We start from the raw sequence: 25,860 nt of genomic DNA on the forward strand, positions 1-25,860 counted from the left end.
AAATCAAAAGATTGAGTGAAGGAGGTAAAATTTTCTCTAAATGCTTCCTCCAACATGCTGCTTACCATTGACACGACTTGAAAGTCTATTACCTGAAACATATTACAACACCTAAATTACGAGTCATATCCGCCCTGTTAAAAGAAGCAGTACTTACACCAGCAATGACTTCACTTGGATGTATCATGCTTAGACAGTTTTGATTTTGTTCAAAAAGTAGACTGAAGTGAAATATTTAGATACAATTTAGAGTCAGCCATTTTAATTGCGTGATTAATCAAATTAATAATAGCTAAAGGTATTGAACTTGAAATTAAAAATAAACAGCTATTATTAATTTTTAGAGAAAATGGCTATGTTGACACGATATTTTACGTGACGCTGAATCCCTCTCATGCAAAAAAAAATTGGTTTATTCGTACGCATTAATGAATATATTTTTGTAGAACACTATATATATCTAAGTATGCAATAATATAATATTAAAAATCTTACGTCACATTGGCTAATTCCAGGAACACAAAAGGTAATATTGCGATAGAAGGACTTGGAAAATAATACACTTCACGAAACCAGGCTTTCACCTGCGATAATATATGCGTGAAAAGCAACATCGTATTTCCGATCGATATCATGATAATTTTAAATGTTTATTTTATTTATTAATTCACAAGTTCTGGCCGCTTACCTTATAAGAATAATCTAGCCACGCGTAACAGTGTTTGATTTCAAATGAACCCGATGTGTTCATACTGAAAAGTTGTGATAAGAGAGTTTTCCCCAAACGTTTAACTTCTATGTTCCGAGCTGCTTAAAATTTCTAGGCACTTTATCGTTATAAAAAAACATGTTAAATGTTTTGATATTTAATCCTTACATTGAATGATATCAAATTTGAAAAGATAAAAGCTTGTGTTGAGTTTAAAAATTTTCACGTCCAGAGAATGTCTAGGAAAACTTAAAAGATGAAAAATCCTCTTATTAAAAAAATATTTATTGTAGAAAATCATTGAATTAAAATACTCAATGCACTAAAACTACTATTCCAAATTACTGTTATAACGGAAAACTTGTGCTTTTGAACTGACCAAATCAACTATGACATACAATGGTCTTTCATTTCTTTGTGTCACAATGGCCAAGTAAGAAAGAACCGGGCGTTGTCAATTTTTACAGAAAATAAAGGTCATTTTAAAAATATATATATTATATATATACTATTGGTGCACCAATCAGCCAAAACCGATAGCATTTAATAATAATAAAGCTTTGACGAGGTGCCAAACAGTTTTTGCTTAAGATAAAAGACATAAACAAAGAAAGCTAAATGACACGCCTAATAGTCGCGTTATGTAAAATCGGAAATAAAACTACTATGTATTTTAAATAGTCGATCTTTAATCAATTTTTGTTAGATACATATTATAATGTTATGCCTTAGATTTAATACCAATCTATTACTTTGGTTTAGTATATATTACACCAATTGAACTGTATCTTTTTAATCAATAAATTAAATAAAAATATTATTAAAGCAATTCTTCGCCAGGCATACAGGTTGTTTCGTATAAGGATGTCATGAACTCTAGGACGTGTTCTTTGGTTCCAGAGTCGAAAATATCTTATGAATATGAGTCCAACATGGCTTCGATTCAGAGATATGGGCCCTCAAAAGGGACCGTCTAAAACTACTAAAATCGCTCATATGTACGAATGATATTCTGCCTTAAAAATTGTGGTTTGGATTAAAGTTTCAGCACGTTTTTTGTAAGAATATTTCATCGAACGGGAAGTTTGAATTAATCTTTGGAAGGCAGCTATGCTCACCACTATATCACCATCGCAATGTGTAGTTTCGTGATAAATATAATGATTTATAGCGATTCACTTGAATTAAATTTAACGAAAAAAGGAAACGCGTGCGATGGCCGGGAATCGAACCCGGGTAAACTAATTGGAAGGCAGCTATGCTTTTTTTGTTGTCATTAAAAAATACACAACGCGTGTATTTTACAAAGAAGAGAGATGCAACAATTGACAGAATATATAAAGAGAAGTAATAAATAACAAATCGGTCGGAAAAAAGCAACGAGAATACAAATAAAGATATTGAAGAGATAACAGCGAATAAAAAATTGTATCCTACGACACATCAAAGAAATAATAGGTACAAATCTTATACAATCATTCATTGCATTCTGTTTTTAGTAATAATAAACGAAAATAGGCAAAAATAAACATCGAACAGCATGTAAATGAGATAAATAATTGAAAAAAAATCGTAATGAAAATAAGTAACAAAGAATGATACCCGACATAACAAATTAAAGGCTGTAATACATTCAGAGAAGTGACCATCGTAATTCCGTTACATATTGCTTATAACCGTAATCATCCGGGATCACAAAGTCCCGAAACAGATAACTGGTATTAGGCTGACCCTGATACCGACACACCCGGGCGTAATATTCGTTCTCTGAAGATGGAGGCCAGACAACCTCCTTAGGCCACCAATCAGGCCGGCGATGACCCTCGAAAGGGACCAGAGGCATTTTAGAGGGAACTTTCTTTACTTTCGGAGCAGAGCCAGAAGAATACATTTTCTTTCCGAAGTCACCATCACTAGACGACAACGAATGCTTAGCACTCGGACGCGGATCAGACTTGAGACCGGCGCCAACGACTGAAGACTCACCGCCACCAGCCCGGACCGGAGAACCTTGAGGAATAGCGACTGAGACAGGGTCAACGACCATCGCGTCACCGTCAGCACCACCGACAGCCGCCGTGTCAGAGTCGCGGGCCGCCATACGGGGCCAAAGTGGACATTCCCGAACAACATGACCCTGCTTCTCGCACTTGAAGCACTTGAAATCCTGACAATTGCGATAAATATGGTCAGGAGAATAACATTTATTACATATTTTCAACTGAGAATCATGTCGGACAGCGTAAAACTTCTCCCGACCAACAGCATCGGCAACTCGTAAGCGATATGGTAATGATGACAGACTCTCAGGTAAGGTAACACGAACGGTACGAAGTCCGCAATAGATTGATGCCTTTTTATGCCAAACAAGCGGATCCTTAATTTCACAGCCAAGCGACGTTAATTTGGATAAAATGGCTTCATCAGTCACAAACTCAGGTAAGTCCGAAAAGGCGACAGTCACAGTCTTCGCAGAAACGCTTGATATTTCATATATCTCACCGTCAATATCCAAGTCCGAATCAATAACGCCCTCGACATCGGCCAAAGTCTTCAAGGTGAGAATGTAACCACCCTCATCACAGACAACTAAAGCAGAAGCACAATCGAGACCAAAGTTCGCAATCACCGCCGTAGACACAACTTCAAAACTTGGTAGATTTCGTTTAAAATCAATAAAAACCGATCTCTTGAATGCGTCCATCCTGGGTAGAAACACCCAGGAGGGATTACCAAATTAATAAATTAACAACTATTGAATTAAATGCACGAATAATAACCGAAAGAAAAATAAATTGGCAAAATACCCCGCTTAGGCTTAGCGCGACGAAAACACGGAGTGCAAAATCGAACGACCTGCACTCTCCATAAGCTCGAACGCAACTCCCACAGCTATGCTCACCACTACACTACCATCGCGATGTGGAGCTTCGTGAGAAATATAATGATTTATAGCGATTCAACTGAATTGAATTTAACGAAAAAAAACGCGTGCGATGGCCGGGAAACGAAACCGGGTAAACTGCTTGGAAGGCAGCTATGCTCACCAGTATAACACCATCACGATGTCGAGCTTCGTGAGAAATATAATGATTTATAATGATTCACTTGAATTAAATTTAACAAAAAAAGGAAACGCGTGCGATGGCCGGAAATCGAACCCGGGTCAACTGCTTGGAAGCCAGCTATGCTCACCACTATACCACCTTCGCGATGTGGAGCATCGTGAGAAATATAATGATTTATAGCGATTCACTTCAATTAAATTTAAGGAAAAAAGGAAACGCGTGCGATGGCCGGGAAACGAACCCGGGTACACTGCTTGGAAAGCAGCTATGCTCACCAGTATAACACCATCACGATGTGGAGATGCCTGAGAAATATAACAATTTATAGCGATTCACTTCAATTAAATTTAAGGAAAAAAGAAAACGCGTGCGATGACCGGGAATCGAACCCGGGTCAACTGCTTGGAAGGCAGCTATGCTCACCACTATACCACCATCGCGATGTCGAGCTTCGTGAGAAATATAATGATTTATAGCGATTCAATTGAATTAAATTTAACGAAAAAAGGAAACGCGTGCGATGGCCGGGAATCGCACCCGGGTAAATTGCTTGGAAAGCAGCTAAGTAGAGATGGACTAAATTTGAACATGTAAATCCAAGATGGCCGCCAAGATGGCCGCCATAACACCCCCCCCCCCAAAACACCCCCAAAATATTTTCCAAAAACCAATTTTGGTCCTTGGAAAAATTGAAAAACATATTTTTGTTTTCAATCTCAAATTTGACCTTGAAGATGATCTTTGACCTCGACGCTCGAGCACTTTCCACCACCCCTAAGCCTAGGTCTATCACCCCAACAAATTGGGACACGATCGGACAAGGTCGGCCCGATATATCGGCGGGTATATGTGACCCCACCAAATACTTACGCTTATTCACTTTTGGTGTCACTTTTTTCGTTTTTTCGTTTTTTCGCCTTTTAAAATGCTAATTAGTTAATTGCGAGATGGGGAAACGAATTCGAGACCTTCGTTTTATAGCCTTGGCAACTTTTGGCTCCACCCAAAATACTTTAAACAACTAATAAACGAATCTAAAATGTCGATACAAAACTATATCTATAAATGATAATTCTTTTGACATTTAAAAGTCAAAGGATATGTGTAAGCGTAAGACGTCTCAAAAGTCGAGCTCTTTAAAGGTTAAAAAAATGAAGTTATTTATGGGGAAACCAGAAATTAAATGCAAATCTCCTACCGAGAACCCTTGTTATTATGAGGAGCCATGTCGCAAACACGCGTTTGATTTTATAGATAGTTTTAAATTTAGTGTTAAATGCTGGGTTTGTCAAGCTTTATTTCTGCAACGAAGAGTTTTTAAGATGCATCTGATGAACCATTTAACATCTAGTTATTCTAATAAAACACTTCTTAATATTGATGTTTGCGATTGTCTTCATTCAAATCAACCGAAATACACAAGCGAAGAAGAAATATTAGACGACCAAATTATTGATTATTTGAACGAGTTTAACGTAAAAAATCAAGATTGGCTCGACGGGTTTGTTAATGATAATGGAGCTCCAAAGAAAATTCATGTAAAAAAAGACAACTGTTATTAAGTCCGAAGAAACTTTAAATTCAACAATGAAATCAAATGTTGTATTTCCACCGGACTTTGTCATGAAATCTGATGAGCAGATGGAAGCTATTATCTTTTTTCAAGAATATTGTAAAAATAATCAAATTTTAACTCTTAATCAAGTTGAAACGCCCATTGAGGTTTTGGAAAATCTTGAACAAACTTGTCAAATGATTGAAAATATGTGAATAAAGCTGTTTTTCTAATAAATATATTGTTCTTATTTTTTCCTACGTAAAATAGATATTTTAACTCCTTCGTGTTAAGGTTTAGCGTGGTAGATCGGTAGCGTTGCAGGATGTTAATCAAATAGTCTCTAGTTCAACTCCCAATACTTTCGATCTATCACGCTAAATCTTTTATTAATATAAAACGAGATGTCGCCCAACTAAAACTGTCATTATAAAGATGTCAAGTTTCGTAGTATTTCTACCTTCGAACGCATCACCCGATATTTACCCGGAAAATACGCCTTCTAACTTTAAAGTACAGTTATCAAAACCTCTAAATTTTAACAATGAAAAATGGGTTTGTGCATTAGCAGAGATAATTCTTCCTGAAACTTATTCAAATATAACAAAGGAGTATTCGCATTTCCAAGTAGGGCACGTGTCAGATGCTATTTCACCCGAAGAAAATCAATGGGATTATATTAAAATTGAAATTCCACCCAAACGTTACGAGGGTGATCTAGACCGAAATAAGAATACTATTCCAACTTATCTTCAAAATAATATACTTAACGAGTTTGCTAAAGCTATTGAGGCCAATCAAACACTTAAAGGAAAAATACATATGAATACGGTAAAAGTAGATAAAACGAAGACAGTTTAAAATTAAAAATACAGTTACAAAAAGATGTGCAAGTAAGAATACCTCAAGCATCGCCCCTAGCTTCTGTTTTGGAATTTCGAGAAAATGATTTTGTCGACAGTGATTATCTTTCTAATTATCCACTCTCAAATCACGCCAAAACTATTTCTTTAACTTACGCAACAAATTTTATCGAAGTACGAAATAAAAAAGCGTTAATTGTGAATAAATATCAACAAAAATATTTACCACGACTAATTCCCGTGGAAGAAATCCAATCACAACCCAGGAGGAAAAAACAGAAAATTAACAAGAAACCGAAACTAAAACTAGAAGTGAAACAAGAAGAAATACCAAAACTTGAACCAAAACCAAATTTAGAAGAAAAGCCAAATTTGAAACCAGAAGAAAATCTAAACAACATTTTACCAACAGACCCTTTAATTCCTAATATTAATGGAGACGTCAACCAACCAAAAGTTTTAAATCCTTCCGAAGAAAATAATTTACCAAGTTCTCTTCCAATACCAGTTAATCTACCATCTCAGCCTGTTATTAATCAAATACAATGGAATAATTACGCAATTGTGTTTGAGGCGGCCAGATATGAGGGAGAAAGACAATATAATAATGAAATTCAACCATTCACATTACACTTAATTATACGCGATTTATTAGAACGATGTAAACCGAGACAGTTTGATGGATTAAAAACCGCGATATCGTCCGATGATGAAGATAATTTATATTTTAATTTAGAAATACCGGTAGGGATGGAAATTAAATTTCAAAATCCATTAGCAGATCTTTTTAAAATTCCACCAGACACTTATTTTACGGGTATTCAAAAACTTGGCCCGTTAAATAATTTAAATAATATTACTTTTAGTTCACGCAACAATTTTATCGACATACGTATTGAGACTACAAAAATACCGCAATTTGAGCAGGAAGATTGGGCTTTCTACTCTGTATCAATTATCCAACCTTTTTTATTTGAAGGTTAGAGAGATGATTTTGGAAATATTATTCCATTATCTTTGCATAGGCAATTAAAAAACGAGATTCAACAGGCGACCAACTTCCCCCTTCAAATCGGTTCGAAATTAGTTACGTAATCGAAAAAATAAATCGAGGTCATTACTTAAGAATTTCATTCCCTAGAGATCTACAGATGGCCTTCACCGGGAGCTTAGCAAATATGTTTAATATAAACGCGCCAGAATTTCAAGATGGTGTAATTAGCAGTCAAAATCCTTTAAAAGTGTATGAGGAAAAATTTATGTCAGATGAGGAATCGGTTATAGATTTTAGATATAATAAAAATATTCCAATTGAACCACCTAACTGGGAAAATGACAGTTATACGTTTGAACGTAATTATTACGAGGCTAATAAGGATTTAAGCGGGAATTTTAAACCGTTATCTCTTCATTTCAAAATTTTAAATGAACTTCAAAAATATTTTGATTCGCATATCTCACTTAAGGCTGGATTTTTTATTTTCAAAGAAAATGGAAAATATTATTTTCAAATTGAGTTAATGAGTGGGTTGGAAATTAAAATATTTGGACCTCTAGCAGACCTCTTGCAAATTGAGTACAAAGTAGATTATATATCCTCTGTTTATAAAAGCAAAGCATTAGATCCTCTTCAAATTAGATTAGAATTAGATAATACGGTTAATTTTATAATTTTTCGAAACGATTTAAACAGAGTTGAGAATAGTCGACGACAAAAACGTGATATTGATTTCCACAATTACGAACAAGGTAAAAATAATAAACTAAATGTTGTAGACAAATTCCATTGTCAAATTCCAAGGGGCGTTTACCACACTATTGATGATGTTTTAATTGCGATGAAACACTCATTACCACATCAGAGTTGGGCTAAATTCGAGTTTAATTTTAATTCAGATTCGACAGTTTCAGTTAAAGGTTTGGGTGGAAACAGTTTTTTAACCTTTCCAATAGATAACCCCAATCTAGGGCAAATGTTAGGTTTTTCTAACAATCAAATTGAAAGACCACTTTTTAACGAAATAGGTATGTACCCCGCAGATCTCAACCACGGAATATCCGGAATTTATGTCTATACAAATATTATACAACTTGTAATTACAGGTCACACTAATACGCCCCTGCTGAGAATTATCAAATTAAACGAAAATAAAAATCAAGCACAAGTTGAAAGATTTCATTTTTTAGACTATTTTCCAGTTCTCTACGATCAAATACAAACTATAGAAATTTCTTTAAGGTTGGATTACGGTGAACTCCTGCCATATAAGACAGGAAAGACTATTGTTAAATTAATATTTAAAAGACTGGATTCTTAGTCTAAAGTACACTTAAAACAAGCTCATCTTGGAAAGATATTATAATCATTATGTACAAACAGGACGCGGATATAACGTATTTCGAGGAAGTCAATATCAAACTGGTCGTGGATTTGGGTCAATTTTTAAAAGTTTAGCAAGATTCGTAACTCCTCTTTTTCGACCCGTAGCTAAATCACTCGGTATCCAAGGGTTGGTTATGGGGTAAAGAATTATGGACGATGTTGTTGCGGGTCAAAATTTTAAGGAGTCTTTAAAAAATAGTAAAATTGCTGGAACAAATCTTTTAAATAGTCTCGGTGATTCCATATTAAATACACAGAAAGGCTCTGGAGTTCGGAGAGTAAAGAAGCGCAAATCAAAATTACGCAATAATCAAAGAAAACGCAAGAGAACAAAAACCGATTTTCTTGACTAAAATATTATGCCTCAATTTGAATCTATGTGTTCGGAGTTGGAGCTTTTTAACGAACCCCTGATTAATGGAAATATTGAGGGCAATAAATTTGTAGATTATTTCCCTATAGCTCCCTTGTCTAATGCTACACAGATTGATTTTTCTATCCCCGGGGGAGATTATTATATTGACATGTCAAACTTGATGCTTAAAATTCGAATTCGTGTTAAAAAAGAACAAAACGGGAATTTAATAGATATACCTGCAGCCGAAAAAAAAGTATCCCTATGTAACCTTCAATTGCATTCTATTTTTAGCCAAATAGACGTATTTATGAATGAGACTTTAGTACAATCTAGCAACAACTGCTACCCATACTTAGCATATTTAGCAACAGTTTTAAATTTTTATAAGGGAGCCAAACAATCTTACAAAACCGCCGAGGGCTATTACGAAGACGGCTTTTGCGACCCAGCGTTAGCGTTTGATGATGTTTATAAAGATAAAAAACAATGGAATTTTAAAAAGAAGTAAAGATATTGCGGGATCGAAACTTTGTGAATATATGGGTAGACTTCATGTAGACTCTTGTAAAATAGACAAATTTCTTTTAAACAAAGTGAATTTAAGAATTCGACTCTTGAAAAATTCCGATGAATTTATAATTATTTCCCATGAAGTTGTTAATAAGAAATATAAATTGATTGTCGAAGATGCCATTCTCACGGCTAAGCATATTCTCGTTAATCCAGATCTCCAGCTGGCACATAATGCGATACTTCATAAACAAAGAGCGTTGTACGATCTAACACAAACTGTGGTTAAAACTCTGACAATCTCAACAGGCGCTAGCGATTTCGTGAAGTCAAATATTTTTTAGGTAAAATTCCAAATCGGGTAATAATCGGAATGGTAAACAATTCTGCGTACAATGGCGCCAGTCAAGAAAACCCTTTTCAATTTAACCATAATAATCTCTCGTTCTTACAACTTTCATTAGATGACCAGAATATACCAGAAACTGCTCTAACTCCAGATTTTAATAAAAACCTCTACACTAGGTCATATTATTCACTATTCTCGGCAATGGATTTAATCGGAAATAACTCTGGTAATTGTATTGATTACGAAAATTATAAAAACGGTAATACATTATTCGCGTTTGATTTAACGTACGATTCTTCGGCAAATTCTAACAATCTCTCAATTCAACGAAATGGTAGTTTACGGATGGTAATGAAGTTTTCTTCCCCCTTAACTAATATTCAAAACATAATTATTATTGGAGAATACGAAAACCGATTTGTCATTAACCAAGAGCGTCAAGTTACGTATATTACGGAATAAAAACAATCAACGAGGGCAAAGATTGGTTAGTTGTTTCGTGAAATCGTAGTGGTAAAGATGTCTCGAACTCACAGTCTCTCGCCTAAACAAGAAGTATCGGTGATAGGTTATGTCAACCCATCCATCAAAATTTACCGACTAGACACTTGCGCCGAATTTGAACTGAATTTGGAAGCCTGGCAATCTTTATTCACATTCGACAAGGAAATAACTGATTTTTTTGAAGATCAAGTTGCTAGTTTTCACACCTGGCTTCCTCTTGAAGGTTCAAAGATAAAAATCGACTGTTTCAAGGGACAAAAGGAAAAACTCGAGGATGTACGATCTTGTGCAAGAGGGAAAAACCATTTGTATCATCTTTTTTATTCAACAAATTATGGTTTTACTCTTAACCAAGCAGGGTGGAAAAGATTAAAGCATTGTAAACATACAATTGATCAGGAGATTAATTTAATTTTGTCGGCAAAAATATTATGCGTGACATAATTGTACATGAGCTCACGGATAAAATGTTGGAATTTACCGAAAATTGTGAGAATCCGCGTTGTAAATATTCGATTACTCACGATGTCTATTGTAAACTAGGATTTAGCACAAATTTTGAAGACCGAGTTGAAAATATGATATTATTAGCCATTCCCCAATTAAATTTTGATCATATTGTTGTTAGATTCCAAAAGGAATTTGGTCTTGACCCCTTAATAGTAGAAAGTCAATTATATTTTGATATTGTTCAAAATGTGTCAAACTTAAAATGTGATTTAATTTATTAAAATAAAAACTTTTACTATAATCTGATTTTATTCTTTTTATTCATACATTTAAAGATGGTGGTGTCAAAAACAGACAAACAATTAAGTAAAGTTTATTACGATGTTGAAAACCCTTACAGTTATTCTAACAGTGTTACTTTAAGAAAAACTTTTCCCAAAATTTCGGAAAAATAAATTAAACATTTTCTCAATAAACAACCAACTTACACACAACACAGAGCTAGGAGATTAAATTTTAAACGTAACAAATTATACGTAACAACTATTGACGAGACATTTATGGCCGATTTATTAGACCTCCCTATTTTACAAACTTTTAATAAAAATTACCGTTTTTCGCTCTTAGTTCAGGATATCTTAAGGAAATTCATTTTTATTCAGCCAATAAAAAACAAAACCTCGCGCGAGATTGTGAAGGCTTTTAGAGAGATTTTCAAAAAATGGGTACCCCTTAATTTATGTACCGACGCAGGGTCAGAATTTCGAAACGCCCCATTTCGCACTCTCTTAAAGCGTTATAACATCCACCATTACCTCACATACTCCGAGAAAAAGGCCTCTATGATTGAGAGACTCGTTCGTACGGTAAAATCAAAATTTTTTAAAATAATTACCAAGACCGGCGATTTACATTATCTTAATAAACTACCATTAATTGCAAAATCTTATAACGCTCGAAAACATTCTACCAGAGGTGGGCGAAATCGCACATCAATCGAAGAAAAGCGTGCACCTCAATTCAAAATCATAGAATTCCCTTCGCCCAACGTAAATTTTCGTTTTAAAAAACCAGCTTCAACAATGTTCGCTTTGTCACGTGAACTAAGTTATATATGAGCTAGACGTCAACCAGGCGCAAATTAACCCAGTTTCGTGAAAAGCCAATTGCTTGGATTAACGAAGGGAGTATACCACAATTGAAGTTCTACTTCGTGAGAAGAACTGATCGGAACGCGTAGGAGGTAGCAATAGCGATGGAAAGCGATTCTTTAATATTTTAGATCTTCATCAAGTGTAGAAGCGATCGCGACGCGAAGAATGTACCGCTTCGCGATGGAAAGCGATTATTACATAGCTAAGCTCTACTTTCAGGGTAGAAGGGATTGGTATGAGACGGAGGTAGCGCTTCTCGATGGAAAGGGATTATTTCCTATATAATGTCTTTATCGAGAGTAGAAGCGATCGCTAGACGAACGAGATACCGCGTAGTGAAGGAAAGCGCTTATTACATATCTTTAGTGCTCCTTTGAGGGTTGACGCGATCGCGACGCGAAGGAGATCAAGTTTCGCGATGGACAGCGATTCTTTCATATTTTAGATCTTCATTGAGTGTAGAAGCGATGGCGACACGAAGGAGGTAGCGCTTCGCGACGGAAAGCGATTTATTTATAATTTAAATGTTCCTCGAGTGTAGATGAGATCGCGACGCAAAAAGGTAGCGTTTCGTGATGTAAAGTGTTTATTTTATATTTTAGGTCCACATTAAGGAAAAAAGTGATCGGAACGCGTAGGAGGTAGCGATTCGCGATGAAAAGCTATCTACTTCGGGGGAAGAAGCGCTCGCGATGCAAAATGGGATTCGAGAAGCCTTTTTCAAAACTTTTTAAAATGCTTCGCCTGATTAATGCTCTGTTTGAAGCATTTGTTGGTTAGAGAGTATATTTTACTTTCATATTTTTCTGTAAAACAGCGCTGTTAAAGGGAGTGAACCCTCCTTGTTTGGTAGGGTGCGCCATAGCTTATCTCTTATCTCGATAGAACGATAATAAAACATCCAATTCTCCTATTAGAGAAAGCGTACCCACCCTAAAGGCCCGTTTTCATGACGGCGATTTTTTTCGCGATTTTCGGAAGCGAGAGCGCGGAAAAAATCCAGCGATATCGCTGGCGATTTTTTCGTGCTTGCGAATCGCTACTAGTTATGAAATCGCGATAGCGTTCCGTTTTCATTACGGCGATATTTTGTTGCGAGAACACCCGAAAAGCGTTTTTTGCCTTTTTTAAAATGGCGGCCTTTAACTGGAGGAGCCGTTTGCTCAAATTGCTCTTGAAGAAAAACTTTTATTTCTTCGAATAAGTTATTATCTAACTTTTATTAAGAAAAAAACTATGCACATAAAAGCTGGTTGAAAAATCTTATTTGGGAAGGGGATTTAGAAACATTGGTAAGTCAAAAAATGTAATACAAAGACAATTTGCTATGCTAAAATTTTAATGCCTTTTAAAACATGATCCTTCCATGTTCAAAACATACACCATAAACAATTCAACCATTTGTTATCAATTGTTGGTCCAAAAATAAACCAAAAGTTATTAGTGATCCAATTCCACCAGGTTTAATGTTGGCTCTGACTTTAAGGTAAATATTAATCAAGTTCATTTAAGACGAGGAGACAGCTCGTTAAAAAGCTAAAATAAGTATCTTGCCACTGGGATCTGTTTGTCGACCCTAGTTCATCATCTATGCAATTATTAATTATGTTGACAATGTCATTATGACATTTTCTTTTCTCGGCTGATGGATCATTATCCATGAGCTCAGTGACATACATTAAGAAACCAAAGGTTTGTGGCTCGTTTTTACATGCATTTATTTCTCTAAAAATATAAATTAATATTATATTATTACTTGTCAAGTTTTGACATTTCAGCCAAAAAGACAGCCTGTATCTCAGCTTTGTTTTTCTTATTTTTTGGAGGTTTATATTAATACAGATTTTGTTTTTAAATTGGAACTTGGAGAACTATTAACTTCTTTATTTTGGCTGACATCAGTTTCAGTAATCACAAATTCTTGGTTACCAATAGGAATAACCTTAAACAGAAAAAGTAATTAAGAACAACCCTACAGAAAATTTAATAATTTTAAGGTTTTAACAAAAACATCCCATATCAAAATATACAAGGAAAATAAACCCCTAAAGTAAAATAAAATAGATATAATATTAACCCTAATTATTAATTTAGTATATAAATAATGTTGCATGACTGGTTATTTGGAATTAATTAAATGATCATTTCAAAGAAAACTATTATATCATAAATTATTCCTCGAAACCAATTATGTAGCCACACTCAATGTAGGGTCGGGGTAACAAGGCCCAAGAGGCTTAAAATGTGACTACACTATGTTAAAAACCCAGGTCAGAGCTTCACCACAAGCTTAGACTGTATAGGTAATAATAAGGAACGAACTCACAGCTGGAATGATTAACATGGCATCCCTTGATACTGGGTGGAAAACTGTAAATAATACAATCTTCGATATTACATGAATAATAAATGGACAATATAAATCAATATTATTTATTACTTCTGGCTCCATTATTGTAGAAACTGATTCATCAATATTTTCATTCCCAGCGCAGGTATCTTCGCAAATATAATTGGAAGATGTTATATGAACATTAACAGCGTATTAATTTTAAAATCAAATCTTTACGTAATAAATTTAATACTCACTCTCGTCGTGACACTACAGCCTTTAAAAATAGAAGCATTTGAAAAAAATGCCACTTAACTAGAGTTGAAAGGTTCTTCATCAAACTCTTGTCTCCTTTTTGTTATTGTGACATTTTTGAAATGGCCTCTTAACTTCCATATTTTCTTTAATTCGTCCACTAATAATTTTCGTAAATTGAATTATAACTTATTTATTACCCCCAACGACCAACATATTTTTAGGCTTATTTTATTACCTGTTTCTTTCATTTTCGATGATACATCATCCCATGGATGCGCATTGTTCCAAGTCTCTGTTTCTATATTCTTCAGTCCGTGTATCCCAAATTGAAGGATGATTTTTAATTAGCTCGATCAACGTTTCTTTCCACTTCAATCTGTTTCCGCTCTCTTCTCTTTTAATATATATTTTTTTAATAAGGCTTTTGTGGGTTTTTTTTATTACACTTCCCATTTTGCTAAAGGCCCAAGCCCCAAACAAAAAATGACAATATGATGCCAAACGCTCTGGAGGCTCGCCTGTCAACCCGGTTGTGTTGCGCAATATTTTGAAATGCAAGTACAGTCTCATTGGCTGAAACCAACCACGTTTCTAGTGACGTGCCGAAGGTCCCGTAAAAATCGCCCAGCGAGACGCGAAAAAGTCTACTCTGGTTAGAAGAGAGCGATTTTCTCTTCTCGCTTCAAAATATCGCGATCATGAAAACACCATGACATTTTCTCGCGCGACTTTTAAACATATCTCTCGCAAATCGCTGGATTTTTTCTCGCAAATCGCTCTCATTAAGACGGGCCTTAAGAGCTTTTCTGCCTTGAAACCTTTAATGTTTCATATTAATTTTTACCTCTCCGAGGGGACAAAGTCCCCTAGGAGGGGTTATACAACGACCGTGTCTGTCTGTGGGTCTGTGGGTGGGTCTGTGGGTTCGTCTGTGGGTGGGTCTGTGGGTGGGTCTGTGTGTGGGTCTGTGGGTGGGTGTGTCTGTCTGTCAGGACTGCGAACGCGTTCGCATTTTCGGTGCAAAGTGTAATCACTGCGTACGCAGTTTCTCAAAGGGTTGGCAAAACCACCGTGTGACGGTGAGCGTTAACGGATGCATTTGCGGTTTGGTTTGGATGGTGTTTTTTCGCTCACCGTCGTGACGGTTTGGTGTATTACGTTTTTGTAATGTTTATGCGTAGGTTGTGAGTGTTGAATTTGTTGTGTTTGTGTTCTGATGGATGTGCATGTTGAGTCTGTTGTGTTTATATGGGCGTTTTCTCTCCAACTTCTTCTTAATGACTTTGGGACGGACCGAGTGCTGAGTGTAATGCTACCTCTCAACGTTCAATGGCAGGGTTTCCACCAGTTGTACACGGTATTCGTCTTAGTATCAATTTGCGATCGCATCGGGCGGGATTTGAACCCGAGACCTCCTGATTGACAGGCGGACGTTCTACCACAGAACCACCGACACTTGTTACGCCTTATTGAAAATTAGACCTTCAGCTTTATCGGAAGCGTATTTAATAGAGTACGAAATTTTGGTTTAATTGAAATAGAATTGAAATTGAAATTATTGCATCGAAGAAATTCTAATTTAGCGATTTCTCATTTGATTAAAAACAAATGCGTCACCCAGGTTTCGAACCCGGGCCGTTCAGTTAGGCAGTCGAGCGCTCTACCACAGAACCAACGATAACTTCAAGCTACACTGCAAATAAGACACTCATTGTAAGCATTATAGTTAACAAAGTCCTGAATTTTTTTACGAATGAAATTGTGAAGGCCTAATGTGGTTTTTTTACGAAAAAATTATAAAGACTTAATCTTGTTTAATATAATAAGTTACTTTATTTCAATTTGGTACTTTTGTTTAGTGTTTTTTTAATGAATGGAGTTTAAGATTGTTTCTTCTATTATTTGACGTTTTATTTTTGCGGTTGTATATTTGTTTTATCTTTTATTCTTTTAAAATTATTTACTTCTTCCGCAAAATGGTTCATTTTTTGGAGGAACCTTTTTACTTATTTTTTGTGTATTAATGTTTTGAGAACCTTTACGTTTGGGAAAGGATAATTTTTGACGGAACCTTCAAAGTGTATACGTCGCATTTTCAAAAAATTTAATGGTCAAATCTTGTTTTAGCGCAGTCAGCAGATAAGATAAAGGGTAGAACCCGTTAGTTTTTTGTAATTTATTTAGTTTTTTTCAGTCGTATATTCTTATCTATTAGGTTTAGCGTATTGGTTTTCAAGCTTAATAATTCATTTATTAACAACATATCGAGTTGGTCTGGTTTTCAACTCGGTCGTAATTTATTTTAAACGTTTTCTCGGCTGATTAAGATGTTTAATGCAGTTCATCAATTGGGTTCGTTTGTGTTTATTTATAAAGAACCCTAACTATTCCCTCTACGGTCATTTATTGATATACGTTTAGTCAAGTGGCTTTCTGTGCTTTGTGAATGGTAAGTTTTTCGCTTCTTGTTAATAAGTTTTTTGTTGGTGTGGATATTTGGATATCTACGATTCCTAATGCAGTCATTGATATCCTGGGTGTGCGAGTCATTATATGATATGGGAAATTGGACGGTTTTGGTCTTTTTCATGCGGTATGTGTCACAACGTCAACAGGTTCCGACAGTCTACGAGTCGTCCACTACCAGATATCTACGGTATCTTGATCGGGCGATAGTTGAAATAAAATGAGCGTTAACTATGCGGCAAGTATTTCGTAAGCGACAAAAATACAAATACCCTCTGTAGATATTTCTTTCATTAAAATTGGCTTCGTATTATTTTTAACTGCTAAACTTGTACCGTAAATAGGGTTAAAGTCAATTGTGCATTGTTTTAGTACGTCTAACTCACTGTTGTAACTACTTAATTTATAATATTCTGAATAAATTAATCTCGGTTGTTTCGTCTCAATTATTTTAATTCAAATTAAAATTTTATACCGGGCGGGATTGAACCGGGATTACGTTATTAGTAAATAACTCTGAATTGGGGAGATATAACTTAGAGGGTCATCTCGAGAAATTATTACCACTAGGGACAATGCTTCCGAGGAGAGGTATATTTTGGCTTGCCAACTTGTTACCTCTCCGAGGGGACAAAGTCCCCTAGGAGGGGTTATACAACGACCGTGTCTGTCTGTGGGTGGGTCTGTGGGTGGGTGGGTCTGTGGGTGGGTCTGTGGGTGGGTCTGTGGGTGGGTCTGTGGGTGGGTCTGTGGGTGTGTCTGTCTGTCAGGACTGCGAACGCGTTCGCATTTTCGGTGCAAAGTGTAATCACTGCGTACGCAGTTTCTCAAAGGGTTGGCAAAACCACCGTGCGACGGTGAGCGTTAACGGATGCATTTGCGGTTTGGTTTGGATGGTGTTTTTTCGCTCACCGTCGTGACGGTTTGGTGTATTACGTTTTTGTAATGTTTATGCGTAGGTTGTGAGTGTTGAATTTGTTGTGTTTGTGTTCTGATGGATGTGCATGTTGAGTCTGTTGTGTTTATATGGGCGTTTTCTCTCCAACTTCTTCTTAATGACTTTGGGACGGACCGAGTGCTGAGTGTAATGCTACCTCTCAACGTTCAATGGCAGGGTTTCCACCAGTTGTACACGGTATTCGTCTTAGTATCAATTTGCGATCGCATCGGGCGGGATTTGAACCCGAGACCTCCTGATTGACAGGCGGACGTTCTACCACAGAACCACCGACACTTGTTACGCCTTATTGAAAATTAGACCTTCAGCTTTATCGGAAGCGTATTTAATAGAGTACGAAATTTTGGTTTAATTGAAATAGAATTGAAATTGAAATTATTGCATCGAAGAAATTCTACTTTAGCGTTTCTCTATTGATTAAAAATAAATGCGCCACCCAGGTTTCGAACCCAGACCATTCGGCTTGGCAGTCGAGCGCTCTACCACAGAACCACCGATAGCTCCTTAGATTCACTGAAATTAAGACAGGCATCGTAAGCATAATAGGTAATAAAGTCTTTTTTTATTAATGAATTTATGAAGGCCTAATCTGGTATTTTTTAAAGGTTAAATCTTGTTTTAGCGCAGTCAGCCGAGATTAGAGGGTTAAAGGGTAGACCCTGTGGGTGGTCCACTTTTTTAACGACCTATATATAGTTCTGTTAATTCAAAAGAGATAATTTAACGTTAATTGCTTTAAGAGCTGGCGGTTCGTCAAGTGGCTCTCTGTGCTTTGTTGATGGTAAGGTTTTTGCTTCTTGTAAATACATTTGGTGTGGATATTTGGATATCTACGATTTCTAACGCAGTCAATGATTTCTTGGGTGTGCGAGTCATTATATGATATAGGAAATTGGACGGCATTGGTCTTTTTCATGTGGTATGCGTCACAACGTCAACAGGAAGTGAACGAGTCGTCCACTACCAGATATCTACGGTATCTTCATCAAGGGCGAGTGTTGAAATAAAATGAGCGTTAAAGATGCGGCAAGTATTTCGTAAGAGAGTAATTCCAAAAAGCCTCTGTAGATATTTCTTTCATTAAAATTTGCTTCGTATTATATTTAACTGATAAACTTGTTCTGTAAAAGGGTTTAATTCAATTGTGCATTGTTATAGTACGTCTAACTTACTGTTGTAACTACTTAACTTATGATATTCTGAATAAATTAAAATTGGTCGTTTCGTCTCAATTATTTTAATTATAATTAAAATTTTATACCGGGCGGCATAGAAATGGGTTAATATTTTTAACAAATAACTCTAAATTGCGGAGATATATCTTTAAGGGTTATCTCGATAAATTAATACCACTAGGGACAATTCTTCCGAGGAGAGGTATATTTTGGCTTGCCAACTTGTTATTTTTTAAATGTTCTCTTAATAAACATATAAACAACAATATTCGAGCTATATTATAGTTTCGATATTTATTCAAATACAACTTTAAAATATCTCGCCTTTCCCATAATACCAGATGGAGATAAAGGGGAAGGATGGCACTGCCCATATGCTATAATGCTTTACGAGTGTAACAACAGTTCGACCAACCTCGAATTTCGTGATTTTTTCTAATTGGATGTCGTCAGCTCACGTGACTCACTGACGTCGCGAAAGACGCGAAAATAGATTGCTATGGCGGCGAATCTTAGTAAATCTGTTCAAGTTGATTTAATTTCACGGGGTAAAAGGTTTAAATCTACCCAAGTTAATATAAAGCCAAGTCAAGTTAAATGTTTAAGTAAATACGTGCAAACAGACGACTTTAAAGTTCTGGAAAGCGATAGTAAAAAGAGGAAACTAAACGATTCGGTAAGCCTTGTTTAATAACTAATTTTCTAACTTTGATGCTGACCCAAACTAGTCCTTAGTTTCCGGTTTTAATAATTTAATTATAAACAAATACTACTTTAAAAGGCAATAGTAAAACTATTAATAGTTTTAATTAAAATCTGCGATAAAATACATACCTCCAGGTTTCCAAACAAACAAAGTCTACATCGTCCAGTTACTCGAGTCGACTTAAGCAGACAAGAAGGCGGAATTGTACCGCGGAGATCTCTCGGGATTCCTTTTTTTTTGGGAGTAATTGGTAAAGTGTGTACTCCCGCCATATTTTCGCGCCTTTTTGAGGTTGGTTGGACTGCCGTTACAGTAGAGAACCTTTGTGTCATCCTTCCCCTTTATCTCCTTCTGATAATACTTATCCGGCCCCCCTCTATCTTTGAAAAATAGTTCCGTCAATTTAAAGTAATAAGGGGGGAGTTTACGCCCTTTTTGTTCCAACCCCTTAAACTATTACGCACTGTGCATAAGCGACGCCGTGAAATTGGTCTGAAAATAGTTATTTTAAATGAGATTTTTTCCATCGAAGGTGTTGAGTACATATAGGTGCCCTTTTTCTAAATATACCGGTGGTGAGCCGCTGGTGTTACGCAATGGGGTTTTTTCACCACCTTATTTAGTATTTTAGAACTTACGGACATCTATCATCTTCCATATCTTTTTAATGGAGTGACAGTGTGTCAGAATTTATAGCCCGGTTTACCTAGTAACAGAGACCATACCACCGGAGGTCTATCATCATATTGCCCTACGCCAGCGTCCCCAAGCCCGGACAGGTGACAAATCCAGCATGGGTAGCAGAACCCTACTATATACTGATGGTCGCACCTTTGACGCAAGCCACTCAACCCAGCAGAAGGAGAAGCAATGGGTGGACCAATCCCCACTTCGGGCACAGTAGTGGGATTAAGAGTGGATGCTGTAGCAACTCCAGCCGACTCCCTACCTACAGAGGTAGAGTCAAACCCTTTGGAGAGAGCTCCTAAAGGGGAACGACGAGCACACAGCAGTCCAAGTAACCCGGCACAGCCGGCACCGGAGATCCCGGTGTGACCCGAAAGGCCGGGAAACAGGACCGCCGTGCCAGCTTATGGAGGCCCGCCGCCCAACAGCAGGCTACCCAATCCGCTAGGCGGCCAGTTTGCACGGACCCTCTCCGTTAGCCTGAGCCGAAGCCCAGTATCCAGCCCAGATTTCCGAACTTCAAATTAAAAAACCACACTAAAATAAACAGAATCCATTAACAGTTTAAGGAACACCCAAACGTCTATTCGGTGACTAAAGACAATAGTAATTTATAAAACATATGTTCCAATTTGGTAGACACATAAACATTTACTTATTGTTAACATTTGTTCGTTTGTTTTGGTAAAGCCAGACCAAAAAAAATGTATACCACATTGATAATCTATTGTTTTAAAGTTCAAAAGTCCTATTTCTTTAGCTAAGCAATTTTTAGGTTTTTTTCTGTGAAAAAACCAATAGGGGCTCACCGAAGAGCTCTTAAAATGTCCGGTGACGTAAAAAAGCGACGATTTAACGTTAACGTCCCGCAGCGCCACCTGGTTTTAAACTATCTACCACTTAATTATAATAAAAGAAAGGTACACAAGGGGGCGCTAAATGTTATAATTGCCGATATCTGAGCAGTGCACTGTTAAAAATAAAGGTTTATAAAACGACCAAAATTGGACTTTTAATTTATTTCAAACCATTTGGTTACTGAAAACGGTCTAATCAATTATTTTAGACCCATTTTACTATTTCATGTTTAATACAATACCTTTTGGGGTATTGAAAGGGAACGAGCCCTAAGAGTTAACGTTTTCCAGTCCTGGTGGTAAAGGTATAAAAAAGTTATGTTCTAACATTTAGTCCTTTTGAATACCCATTTAATTCCCTTAAACGAAGAAAAAAATGATACGGACCAATTTCGAGACTATAGTATTTGAATACTACGTTATTTATTTTTTAATATTTTCTTTAAAATAACACAATGCGGAGAAATTCCAATCACCAGGAATAATTAACTAAGGTTAAGTCTTTTAAAATTTGATAACAGATTTAAATATAGGGGATATTGAATATGGCTACAAACTATTATAACCCAAATATCGGCACCATTTCAAGAATTCTTGCTATGTGTATATCAAACACTGAAAATATAAAATGATACTTTACATGATCAACTCCCTTCGTTCAAAGACTATTTACCCCTAGCGAAAACCAGCATAATCTGGCCATGTTAATGGTTAATCTATAGAGTCGTATTGAATAATAATAAAAAAAATTAATAAGGGCCTATTAAGGACTGAAAATAAAGTTGAAAAGGATTAACTTCTTAATGTTTATGAAGTAAAATAGATAAAAGAGTGTAAAATAAGTACTTAAACACTCCACAAAAGGACTGAATTTGGGGAGCAGAAGGTTTAAATATGTTCTATGATAAAACCCTGAATGGTCTTAAATATTGGAAAATGTTTTAAGCACTTTAGAGGTCTAAAATAAGACCTTTATTTTTAACAGTGTGACGTAGCCTGGAACTTTAGGGGTGAAACTCTATACTACATCTATAGTCTATAATGTATTTCTAAATGTATGTCCTTCTGTCTGTATGTTTTATGTTTTTCCCATTAATAACTTTTAAACTCCGCCAGGTAGCGTGCTGAAATTTTGACCGTGTGCTCAGCTCCCTTTGTCCAGTTCAACGCCACTATTATGACATCGCTGTGGCCATCTGCGCCCAAGCTGCGAGTTATTTTTTACCATTTAACGTTCACAATTTCCATTACACGAGGCTCTCCCCTGCATGGCCAAGTCGGGTACAAAATCTTAGTAATAAATATTTATTGACATATTTATTAAAAACTTTATATGAATAGAGATATTCGGTAATAACATAGGTATATAACAAAGCTCCTTCTAAGTTACAATCCATCCCTAGATTTCTCCCAAGTGGTCGATTGCGCCATCTGATAGCGGGGAAACGAAATACTAGGTGTACCACTTATGAGCGCGCTCCGAGGTTTTGAAATCGTTAAAACTATCAAAGCTCGTTAAGCCTAATAGGCAAGTTAACGATCAGTTTAAAACTTAAAGAATTACCATTATACACTTTTAGTAATTTTTTTAACTTAAAGCGTAAGGAACACAACCCTGATTTCAGGGTAAATAAGAAAGCGTAGTGAATGTCGATTGTAAGTGTTGTTTAAATTAAACCCATTTGACCCCAAAATTTAAAGATTCTATGTTATAATACGTGACTTATTTAAACCAATAATTTTTGAAGTGCTATATGACACTTCCCCATAGGCAGTTTTGAGCCTCGACCACCTAGTCGCTATCCATCGCAAGCGCTTTCTCCTTCGCGTCTGCTCTCGAAGGGTAGTTAAGCTATGTACTAATTGCTTTCCATCGCGAAGTGGTATCTCCTTCGTCTTGCGATCGCTTCTACAGTCGACAAACACCTCAGATATAAAGTAATCGCTTTCCAACGCGAAGCGCTACGTCCTCCATTTCGCGATAGTTTCCCCACTCACTGAAGATCTAAAATATGAAAAAATTGCTTTCCACCACGAAGCAGTATCTCCTTCGTCTCGCGATGGTTTCTACTCTCGAAGAAGAGATAAGCTGTGTATTAATTGCGTTCCATCGCGAAGCGGTATCTCCTTCGTTTTGTGATCGCTTATAAAGTCGACAAACACCTCAGATATAAAGTAATTGCTTTCCAACGCGAAGCGCTACGTCCTCCATTTCGCAATAGTTTCTACACTCACTGAAGATCTAAAATATGAAAAAATCGCTTTCCACCACGAAGCAGTATATCCGTCGTCTCACAAACGCTTCTGCTCTCGAAGGCGAGATAAGTTATGTAATGATTGCCTTCCATCGCGAAGCGGTATCTCCTTCGCGTCGTGAGCGCTTCTTCCTTGGAAGTAGAGCCAACACAATTTACAATCTCCTTTTATCGCGAATCCATCCCTCCTTCGGATAACGATCGCTTCTTCTATATCAAAGTCAAACTGCAATTGTTTTTAATCGTTTTCTTTTATAAAAGCACAGCCCTATCGCGCGATAAAGCATTCGACAATTGAAATAAGCAATTGTTTTATACGTAAAACATTCGCCGATTAAGTCAGGTTTTCGTTAGATTTCTTAATCATGAACTGCAATTTTTAAAGGAAAAGGATTACTTCACTAAGTGCAAATGTTCAAAAACGTGAAAAGGCGATAAGTCCCACCTTTGCATTCTACAACAGGAATCGCCCCTTAAAGATGTCAATAAAAACAATGAATCGGCAATTTGGAAAAAAAAACTATGGCAACCTTAGCATGATTGGGAAGCCAACTTTAAAAATTTGGGATAAAATTCGATTAGCCGTTGCAAAATCATCATTTGATAAAGCATACAGGGGAACGTTTACAGCCGAAATATTTGAAATTCATAGAGTAATTACGAGAGATCCCTGCATGTATATTGTGAAAGATTTGACCGGCAATATAATTAAAGGGGCGTTTTACACTCAAGAAATAGTTAAAATTCAAGTGTAGAGCGCTACAGTCTTTATTCAACATTTTGTTAACCATGGGTGAAGTACACATTCTCCTGGGTCTCGCGATCGTAATATTTAGTGTTAGTGCCACAATAGTGTCATCCGCGATGAAATTTAAAAAAAGAAGTCCCGAATATAGCCTAGACATGGGAGTTAGTGACAAAGCATACGATCTAGGAAGAGACACGTACCTCGTAAAATGTAACGAGACTTTCGACGTGCGACATTTCAAGAAAGAAGACGGAAGTTTGAAGCCATCTATCAGGGGAATCAACTTAACAAAAGATCAATATGAAAAATTATGCATTTTGACAGTGACGTGAAAGATGAACACTAATCAAATCCAATCTATACTTAAGTGTGACCCCCGCTCGAGAGATAAATTTATCGGAGTGTTTCCCGCTAATAGATTACCAAAAGTTCCAATTAAAAAAATCATTGTTTCGTAATCAACACCGATCCTGATACGCTTCCAGGCTCTCATTGGACGGCTGTTTACAAATCGGGCGACACTCTGGACTTTTTTGTTCTCTAGGAAGATCACATCGTGACTATGGATTTTTGCTAGAACGATATAGCAAACGTATTCGACACAATACTCATAAATTTCAATCAAATAAAAGCCAAAACTGCGGACCACATGTGATTTATTTTCTAACCTCGAGATGTATGGGGATTTCTTACAGTAACATAATTAACGAATTGTATAATTTCAATTTAAAAAGAAATGATAGTTTAGCGTTGTTGAATTTGATGAAAGAGTGGAAACGAAATAAATCAATTTGTTTAGAATAAAAAAATGTTTATTTATTTCACACATAATTATTTTTACACATTTTTATTATTCTTGCCAGCGAGAAGGAGGCCTGGTCTGTCTTTTTGGCCTGGGAGATTTTTTAGGCGATGGTGATTTAATTTTTTTTTGCGGCGATATTGGAACTCCACCAACAGCACCCTTCTCCAAAGATAGCTCTCGATCCCAATCATCTTCCTTGCTTAATTGACTTCCAATATCGGTATTTTCTAAGTATTCTTCAAATATTTCATTTTCTTGATTTAATCGTTTATGCATTTTACCATCAGTAATTGTCTTTTGTTGCTTAACAATCGGCGTAGATGATTTCCTTTTCCAAGAATCTACTGTCTTTAAGAGACTCTCCCCTAGTAACCAATTTAGCAATTTGGTCATTTTTGTAAAGTTCGTCTGCTAGATCATCAATAATAAGTAAAGAATTTATATTTGATTCCCAGAACTCGCTGTCCATTGGAGGAAGTCCTTGAATAAACTCTATATCGGTTAAAAACTGAGATAAATCATGGTAACCTGATTGCCAAACCGAATAACAATAAATAATTTTAATAGGTGGTTTATCGATTAATTCATTCCTCCATCTAATTAGTGAGTTCGTCCATGATGATTTGCCCAACATAGTAGGCCCTGACACCATCATTCGAAATGGTGAAAGAAATTTTATATAAGACATTACTGTTTAAACAAAGACAACA

General features: G+C 36.2%; 1 non-coding gene across 1 annotated transcript; it reads right to left on the reverse strand.

Annotated features, from left to right (window-relative positions):
* Window positions 1-4,145: 4,145 nt before the first annotated feature.
* Window positions 4,146-4,217, reverse strand: TRNAG-UCC (transfer RNA glycine (anticodon UCC)). Its single transcript has one exon. It is a non-coding gene; the product is annotated as a tRNA-Gly (tRNA).
* Between the last annotated feature and the right edge of the window lie 21,643 nt (window positions 4,218-25,860).

This window comes from Leiobunum rupestre, chromosome 1, assembly GCF_980474605.1.
Source record: "Leiobunum rupestre chromosome 1, qqLeiRupe1.1.hap1, whole genome shotgun sequence".
NCBI lineage: Eukaryota > Metazoa > Arthropoda > Arachnida > Opiliones > Sclerosomatidae > Leiobunum > Leiobunum rupestre.